Genomic DNA, 8,526 nt, shown 5'->3' with positions numbered 1-8,526 from the left:
TAATGCAACAGAACCCTGTATTGAATATAATGTCCCTCTCTGGGATCCTCATTCTATGAGGAAACCTCTTCCTGTGGGATGCAGAGCTTTGCCTTTCAGTCAGAAGTTCTCTTCTTTAGACCATTTCTTTAAGAAGCAACTAATTACATACACAGTCCCATAGATTAACTGTAAACTTTATAAATTAGCAGACTGAAGTGTAAGTACTTACTCAGTTAATCCCTTTCACCAGTTCTAAGACACATAGAGCTCCACATTTTGTTATCTGTGAAATCAAGGTGTGCCCCTTGATTAATGATATATCATAGCTTAGTTGACTGCATTATTTTTGTTCAATGGTATATAAAATAATTGTCTTTGTAATTAATGGTGTCTTAGATTTAAAGACACAAGGCTGCTCATCTGTAATATGAAGATGATGATCATGTGGAGTGATATGAAATTTCAACAGTGTTTTGTTTGCTTGTAGAAGATGTGGTGGAATGAATAAATGAAAAGCTAGAGTAGGAGTAGAAAGTCTCAGGTTCTCTCCCCCCACCTTTTTAAAGGATTTTATTATCAGAACGAGTAAGAGATAAAGTATAACAGAATATATAAATTAACTTTTCTGATAATTTTAGTCTCTAGGGTCTCTATGAAAAGGTCAGTTGCTTATGAGGACAAGATGCTATCTAGCAAACTACAGCATTTAAGACAATGTTTGAGACAGTCTTAACAAGGACATAGTATTAACAATGAGATACGGTGAGAAATAAAAAGCTTTTTTCTATTTCCTTCCCTTAATAAGGTGAATATATATGTATAAACGTATAAGGCTCATTTTGAGGAAAACAGTTCCTTCATATAGAAAAACCTTAATTTCATCCATCATCCAGAAAAAAAATTTCAACTCCCTGGACCAAACAAGGAAACCAAAATAGGCTGACACTAACTTCACACGAACTTCAAAACTGTAATCTGACTGTAATTGCCATCTTCTTTACTTTTAAAAAGGTTAGCATCATTTTATTCATGCCGGACTAGCACACTGAATCTTCTCCTTTACAAAGTTTTTAACCAAATTGGAATTAATATCACTTTAAAGTGCAAAAAATGATATGTAAGACAAGTGCTTGCTCTGTGAGACACACACAAAGGAGATTCTTTTTAATAGCACTGGCCCAAGAGATACTACAGTAAAACTGGCTGCAGTACGAGAAAAGTGATCCAGTAGGTCTGCTAAAAGGGCAGGGAGAGTCCAGTTTCAGCAAAGCAATGCCTGCAAGTCTGATTTTCAGTTGTACCCAGATTTCTATCAGATCTTAGGTGCCCCCACCTTACAAGACCAGAGTACATAGTACCAGCATAGGTTCAAGAGGACCAACGCCTACTAATCTACTCAGCAAACATCTCTACTCAACTGTTTGACAATGCTTTTTAGGGGCATTACCAGTTAACAGAATTGAGGAGCCTAGGTTTTGAAACAAATATCATTTACCTCGTAAGCAATAGTCAAAGTATTTTACTGTGAATGATGAAAAAAACAGGTAACAAGATCTCTCATCAGTTCAGTTCAGTCGCTCAGTCGTGCCTGACTCTTTGCAACCCCATGAATCACAGCAGCCAGGCCTCCCTGTCCATCACCAACTCCCGGAGTTCACTCAAACTCATGTCCATCGAGTCGGTGAGGCCATCCAGCCATCTCATCCTCTGTTGTCCCCTTCTCCTCCTGCCCCCAATCCCTCCCAGCATCAGGGTCTTTCAAATGAGTCAGCTCTTCGCATCAGGTGGCCAAAGATTGGAGTTTCAGCTTCAGTATCAGATCTTCCAATGAATATTCAGGACTGATCTTTAGGATGGACTGGTTGGATCTCCTTGCAGTCCAAGGGACTCTCAAGGGTCCTCCTCAACAACATAGTTCAAAAGCATCAATTCTTTGACACTCAGCTTTCTTTACAGTCCAACTCTCACATCCATATATAACTACTGGAAAAACCATAGCCTTGACTAGACAGACCTTTGTTGGCAAAGTAACGTCTCTGCTGTCTAGGTTGGTCATAACTTTTCTCCCAAGGAGTAAACGTCTTTTAATTTCATGGCTGCAATCAGCATCTGCAGTGATTTTGGAGCTCCCCAAAATAAAGTCTGACACTGTTTCCACCATTTCCCCATCTATTTGCCATGAAGTGATGGGACCAGATGCCATGATCTTTGTTTTCTGAATATTGAGCTTTAAGTCAACTTTTTCACTCTCCTCTTTCACTTTCATCAAGAGGCTCTTTAGTTCTTCTTCACTTTCTGCCATAAGGGTGGTGCCATCTGGATATCTGAGGTTATTGACATTTCTCCTGGCAATCTTGATTCCAGATTGTGCTTCCTCCAGCCCAGCGTTTCTCATGATGTACTCTGCATATAAGTTAAATAAGCAAGGTGACAATATACAGCCTTGACGTACTCCTTTTCCTATTTGGACAGTCTGTTGTTCCATGTCCAGTTCTAACTGTTGCTTCCTGACCTGCATACAGACTTCTCAAGAGGCAGGTCAGGTGTTTTGGTATTCCCATCTCTTTCAGAATTTTCCACAGTTTCTTGTGATCCACACAGTCAAAGGCTTTGACATAGTCAATAAAGCAGAAATAGATGTTTTTCTGGAACTCCCTTGCTTTTTTGATCAAAACTTCTGATCAGCGAATGCATATTCTTCCTGTTGAAGCAGTTTAAGGTCTCCAGCTGAAGAAGAGGGAAAATTAGTAGTACGTGAAATTGGGAATGAGAAACCCCGTGTCCAAGGTTAGGAGCAGCAGCTGTGCTTCGCTGGACTGGCCATGTGGAGATGCCCCACATCCAAGGGCAAAGGAGAAGCCCTGGCAAGATGGTAGGAGGGGTGAATTCACGTTTAGAATCAAACCTCATTCCCACCAGAGATGCTCAGGGGGCTCAAACAAATCTTGTGCGCACCAGGACCCAGGGACCCCACAGAGACTGAGACAGAACTGTGTTTGAGGGTCTCCTGTGGAGGTACAGGTTGGCTGTGGTCTTCCATAGGGAGAGAGGCTCTGGGTGCAGCTGACTTGGGTATGGCATAAGCCCTCTTGGAGGAGGTCTCCATTAACCCTGCCATGGAGCTGCCAGAACTTACACAGGACTTGGAAATAGACTCTTGGAGGGCACAACAGAACCTTGTGCACCAAGACCCAGGAGAATGTAGAAGTGACTCCACAGGAGACTGCCCCAGAGTTGCCCGTGAGTGTCCGGGAGTCTCCAGCGGAGGTGTGGGTTGGTGGTGGTCTGCAGGGTTGGGGACCCGTACTTTAGCAGTACATGCATGGGATCTTTTGCATGAGGTCACCATTATCTTCATTACCTCCACCACAGTTTCAGTTCAGTTCAGTCGCTCAGTCGTGTCCGAGTCTCCGCGACCCCATGAATCACAGCACGCCAGGCCTCCCTGTCCATCACCAATTCCCGGAGTTCACTCAAACTCATGTCCACAGAGTCGGTGATGCCATCCAGCCATCTCATTCTCTGTCGTCCCCTTCTCCTCCTGCCCCCAACCTTTCCTAGCATCAGAGTCTTTTCCAGTGAGTCAACTCGTCGCATGAGGTGGCCAAAGTATTGCAGTTTCAGCTTTAGCATCAGTCCTTCCAATGAACACCCAGGATTGATCTCCTCTAGAATGGACTGGTTGGATCTCCTTGCAGTCCAAGGGACTCTCAAGAGTCTTCTCCAACACCACAGTTCAAAAGCATCAATTCTTCAGCGATCAGCTTTCTTCACAGTCCAACTCTCACATCCATACATGACCACGGGAAAAACCATAGCCTTGACTAGACGGGCCTTTGTTGGCAAAGTAATGTCTCTGCTTTTTAATATACTATCTAGGTTGGTCATAACTTTCCTTCCAAGGAGTAAGCATCTTTTCATTTCATGGCTGCAATCAGCATCTGCTGTGATTTTGGAGCCCCCAAAAATAAAGTCTGACACTGTTTCCACTGTTTGTCCATCTATTTCCCATGAAGTGATGGGACCAGATGCCATGATCTTAGTTTTCTGAATGTTGAGCTTCAAGCCAACCTTTTCACTCTCCTCTTTCACTTTCATCAAGAGGCTTATGAGTTCCCCTTCACTTTCTGCCATAAGGGTGGTGCCATCTGCATATCTGAGGTTATTGATATTTCTCCCAGCAGTCTTGATTAAAGCTTGTGCTTCTTCCAGCCCAGCGTTCCTCATGATGTACTCTGCATAGAAGTTAAATAAGCAGGGTGACAATATACAGCCTTGACGTACTCCTTTTCCTATTTGGAACCAGTCTGTTGTTCCATATCCAGTTCTGACTGTTGCTTCCTGACCTGCATACAGGTTTCTCAAGAGGCAGGTCAGGTGGTCTGGGATTCCCATCTCTTTCAGAATTTTCCACAGTTTATTGTGATCCACACAGTCAAAGGCTTTGGCATAGTCAATGAAGCAGAAATAGATGTTTTTCTGGAGCTCTCTTGCTTTCTCCATGATCCAGCGGATGTTGGCAATTTGATTTCTGGTGCCTCTGCCTTTTCTAAAACCTGCTTGAACATCTGGGAGTTCACGTTTCACATATTGCTGAAGCCTGGCTTGGAGAATTTTGAGCATGACTTTACTAGTGTGTGAGATGAGTGCAATTGTACGGTAGTTTGAGCATTCTTTAGCATTGCCTTTCTTTGGGATTGGAATGAAGACTGACCTTTTCCAGTCCTGTGGCCACTGCTGAGTTTTCCAAATTTGCTGGTATATTGAGTGCAGCACTTTCACAGCATCATCTTTCAAGATTTGAAATAGCTCAATTGGAATTCCATCACCTCCACTAGCTTTGTTCGTAGTGATGCTTTCTAAGGCCCACTTTACTTCACATTCCAAGATGTCTGGCTCTAGGTCATTGATCATGTTATCGTGACTATCTTGGTCATGAAGATCTTTTTTGTACAGTTCTTCTGTGTATTCTTGCCACCTCTTCTTAATATCTTCTGCTTCTGTTAGGTCCATACCACTTCTGTCCTTTATCGAACCCATCTTTGCATGAAGTGTTCCCTTGGTATCTCTAATTTTCTTGAAGAGATCTCTTGTTTTTCCTATTTTGCTGTTTTCCTCTATTTCTTTGCATTGATCGCTGAGGAAGGCTTTCTTATCTCTCCTTGCTATTCTTTGGAACTCTGCATTCAGATGCTTATATCTTTCCTTTTCTCCTTTGCTTTTCGCTTCTCTTCTTTTCATAGCTATTTGTAAGGCCTCCTCCGACAGCCATTTTGCTTTTTTGCATTTCTTTTCCATGGGGATGGTCTTGGTCCCTGTCTCCTGTACAATGTCATGAACCTCTGTCCAGAGTTCATCAGGCACTCTATCTATCAGATCTAGTCCCTTAAATCTATTTCTCACTTCCACTGTATAATCGTAAGGGATTTGATTTAGGTTGGTAGGTGCCCAGTATGCTACTGGAGATCAGTGGAGAAATAACTCTAGAAGGATTGAAGGGATGGAGCAAAAGCAAAACCAATACCCACTTGTGGATATGACCGGTGATAGAGGCAAGGTCCGTGGTGTAAAGAGCAATATTGCATAGGAACCTGGAATGTTAGGTCCATGAATCAAGGCAAATTGGAAGTGGTCAAACAGGAGATGGCAAGAGTGAACATAGACATTCTAGGAATCAGTGAATTAAAATTTTCTGGAATGGGTGAATTTAACTCGGATGACCATTATATCTACTACTGTGGGCAGGAATCCCTTAGAAGAAATGGAGTAGCCATCATGGTCAACAAAAGAGTCCAAAATGCAGTACTTGGATGCAATCTTAAAAACGACAGAATAATTTCTGTTCGTTTCCAAGGCAAACCATTCAATATTACAGTAATCCAGGCCTATGCCCCAACCAGTAACACTGAAGAAGCCGAAGTTGAACGGTTCTATGAAGACCTATAAGACCTTTTAGAACTAACACCCAAAAAAGATGTCCTTTTCATTATAGGGGACTGGAATGCAAAAGTAGGAAGTCAAGAAACATCTGGAGTAACAGGCAAATTTGCCCTTGGAGCACGGGATGAAGCAGGGCAAAGGCTAATAGAGTTTTGCCAAGAGAACGCACTGGTCATAGCAAACACCCTCTTCCAACAACACAAGAGAAGACTCTACACATGGACATCACCAGATGGTCAACACAAAAATCAGATTGATTATATTCTTTGCAGCCAGAGATGGAGAAGCTGGATACAGTCAGCAAAAACAAGACCGGGAGCTGACTGTGGCTCAGATCATGAACTCCTTATTGCCAAATTCAGACTTAAATTGAAGAAAGTAGGGAAAACCACTAGACCATTCAGATATGACCTAAATCAAATCCACCACAGTTTGGCCCCAGGTAAATAGCAGGGAGGGAACACAGCTCTACGCATCAACAGAAAATTGGTTTAATGATTTACTGAGCATGGCCCTGCCAATCAGAACAAGACTCAGTTTCCCCCTCAGTCAGTCTCTCCCACCAGGAAGCTTCCATAAGCCTCTTATCCTTCTCCATCAGAAGGCAGACAGACTGAAAACCATAATCACAGGAAACTAACCAATCTAATCACCTGGACCACAGCCTTGTCTATCTCAATGAAACTATAAGCCATGCTATGTAGGGCCACTCAAGACGGATGGGTCATGGTGGAGTGTTCTGACAAAATGTGGTTCACTGGAGAAGGGAATGACAAAACACTTCAGTATTCTTGCCTTGAGAATGCCATGAATAGTATGAACAGTATGAAAAGTTCTCTCATACGTCACTGGTTAATATGATTTAGACTGATTATAAAGCAGTACACAATGACAAGCTTTGCCCTAGTGTTTCTCAAGAGCCAAGTTTATCTCCAGTTCTACCTTCACTTTAACAACTTAAACAAACCCCTAAATACAAAACCTTTCTTATGGTAAGGTAAAGGGGAACAAGATACCCTGTACCAGAGTCCCTGAAATAGAAAGAGCTCTAGAACCCAGTAGGCATGAGCATATTCTAGTATGAGATTACTGGTCTGCAGCAATTGTTCCTTTTATCACTGGGTTGTCCATCTTGGGTGGCTTGAATGTTGCTGGAGTCGCAGTCACTCAGGTGGCCTAGATCTGGAGCAGCTCCATTGGAGAGGGCTTCTTTGTAGGCCTGGAGTTTCTGTCCTTATGCCTGCTTGCAGCATCCATGGCACGGGGCTTGGGTTGGGGAATTCTGTGGAAGAACAGAAGTGTAACAGCCTCTGGGTTTCTGCTTAGAGGATGGGTGAGGGGTGCTGCTAGGGGTGGTCTGGCATGAAGACTACCTCTATTCTTTTGTTTTTTCTCCACTGTGTAACTTTAGTTTGTGACATGATTTTGCCACTTGGGCTTCCCTGGTGGCTCAGATGGTAAAGAATCTGCCTGCAATGTGGGAGACCCAGGTTCGATCCCTGGGTTGGGAAAATCCGCTGGAGGGAGGGCATGGCACCCCACTCCAGGATTCTTTCCTGGAGAACTCCATAAACAGACGAGACTGTTGGGCTACAGTCCGTGGGGTCACAAAGAGTCAGACATGACTGAATGACTCACACTAACACTTTTGCCACGTAAAGGTACTTATCACCCTCTGTGGGAAGACCTTTTGGTGTACAGCCAGCACCTGTCAGCCCTGCCTGTTGTTCAAAATGTTGAGTGCTCTCCCTGATCTGCTTTATGATCAGAGAATTCATGATACCGTGGGTAGCTCTAGCCTTACCACCTACCCACATTGTCAGTGCTATAGGGTCCTGGCAGGGGAGGGCATACTGGTGTCTTCCCAGTCTATCTTGGCAAGGTTCTGATAGTTGCACCCTGGAAACACTGGCTTCTGGGGAGTACTGTCCATAACTGAAGGAATAGGAGACATTGTATAGAGCTCCTGAGGGCATTGTCATGACTGAATGCCTGATAGTAAGTACATCCTGGTGGGGAGGGTCATCTTTCCTGGAGGCCCACTAAACTCAAGGGCAGACCCTTCGGGTTCTCTCCGAGCCATGGGAAGACCAAGATCCAGGTGCTTTAACTGTACAGAATTCCAGAGCTGAGTCCCTTTAACCCCAGTGAAATGTGATGATCCTACTGACAAACACTCACAAGGGACATTGTCCAACTGTCCACATTAGCAAAGCTCTTCCAGAAGAGTCTATCCAGAGGTTCTGTTTCTCTGCCACTGTGGGGCTCCTTTGGGCTGAGCTCCAGCACTGCTGCTGCTGCTAGGTCACTTCAGTCGTGTCCGACTCTGTGCGACCCCATAGACGGCAGCCCACCAGGCTCCCCCATCCCTGGGATTCTCCAGGCAAGAACACTGGAGTGGGTTGCCATTTCCCTCTCCAATGCATGAAAGTGAAAAGTGAAAGTGAAGTTGCTCAGTCGTGTCTGACTGTTAGCAACCCCATGGACTGGAGCCTACCAGGCTCCTCTGTCCATGGGATTTTCCAGGCAAGAGTACTGGAGAGCTCCAGCACTAGAAGGCTTCAAAGACCGGGAAAATGATGTCCAATGGACGTGGTGGAGTTG

The 8,526-nt window shown here is 44.1% G+C and overlaps 1 pseudogene; it reads right to left on the bottom strand.

The window, feature by feature from the left end:
• Window positions 1-7,008: 7,008 nt before the first annotated feature.
• LOC148777302 (putative monooxygenase p33MONOX pseudogene) lies at window positions 7,009-7,739 on the bottom strand (annotated as a pseudogene).
• Window positions 7,740-8,526: the final 787 nt, after the last annotated feature.

This window comes from Moschus berezovskii, chromosome 7, assembly GCF_049115385.1.
Source record: "Moschus berezovskii isolate FMDL1 chromosome 7, NW_MosBer_1.0, whole genome shotgun sequence".
In the NCBI taxonomy this organism is placed as follows: Eukaryota; Metazoa; Chordata; class Mammalia; order Artiodactyla; family Moschidae; genus Moschus; species Moschus berezovskii.
Note: the sequence above shows the minus strand (reverse complement) of the source record. Positions and strands in the feature narration are given on the sequence as shown.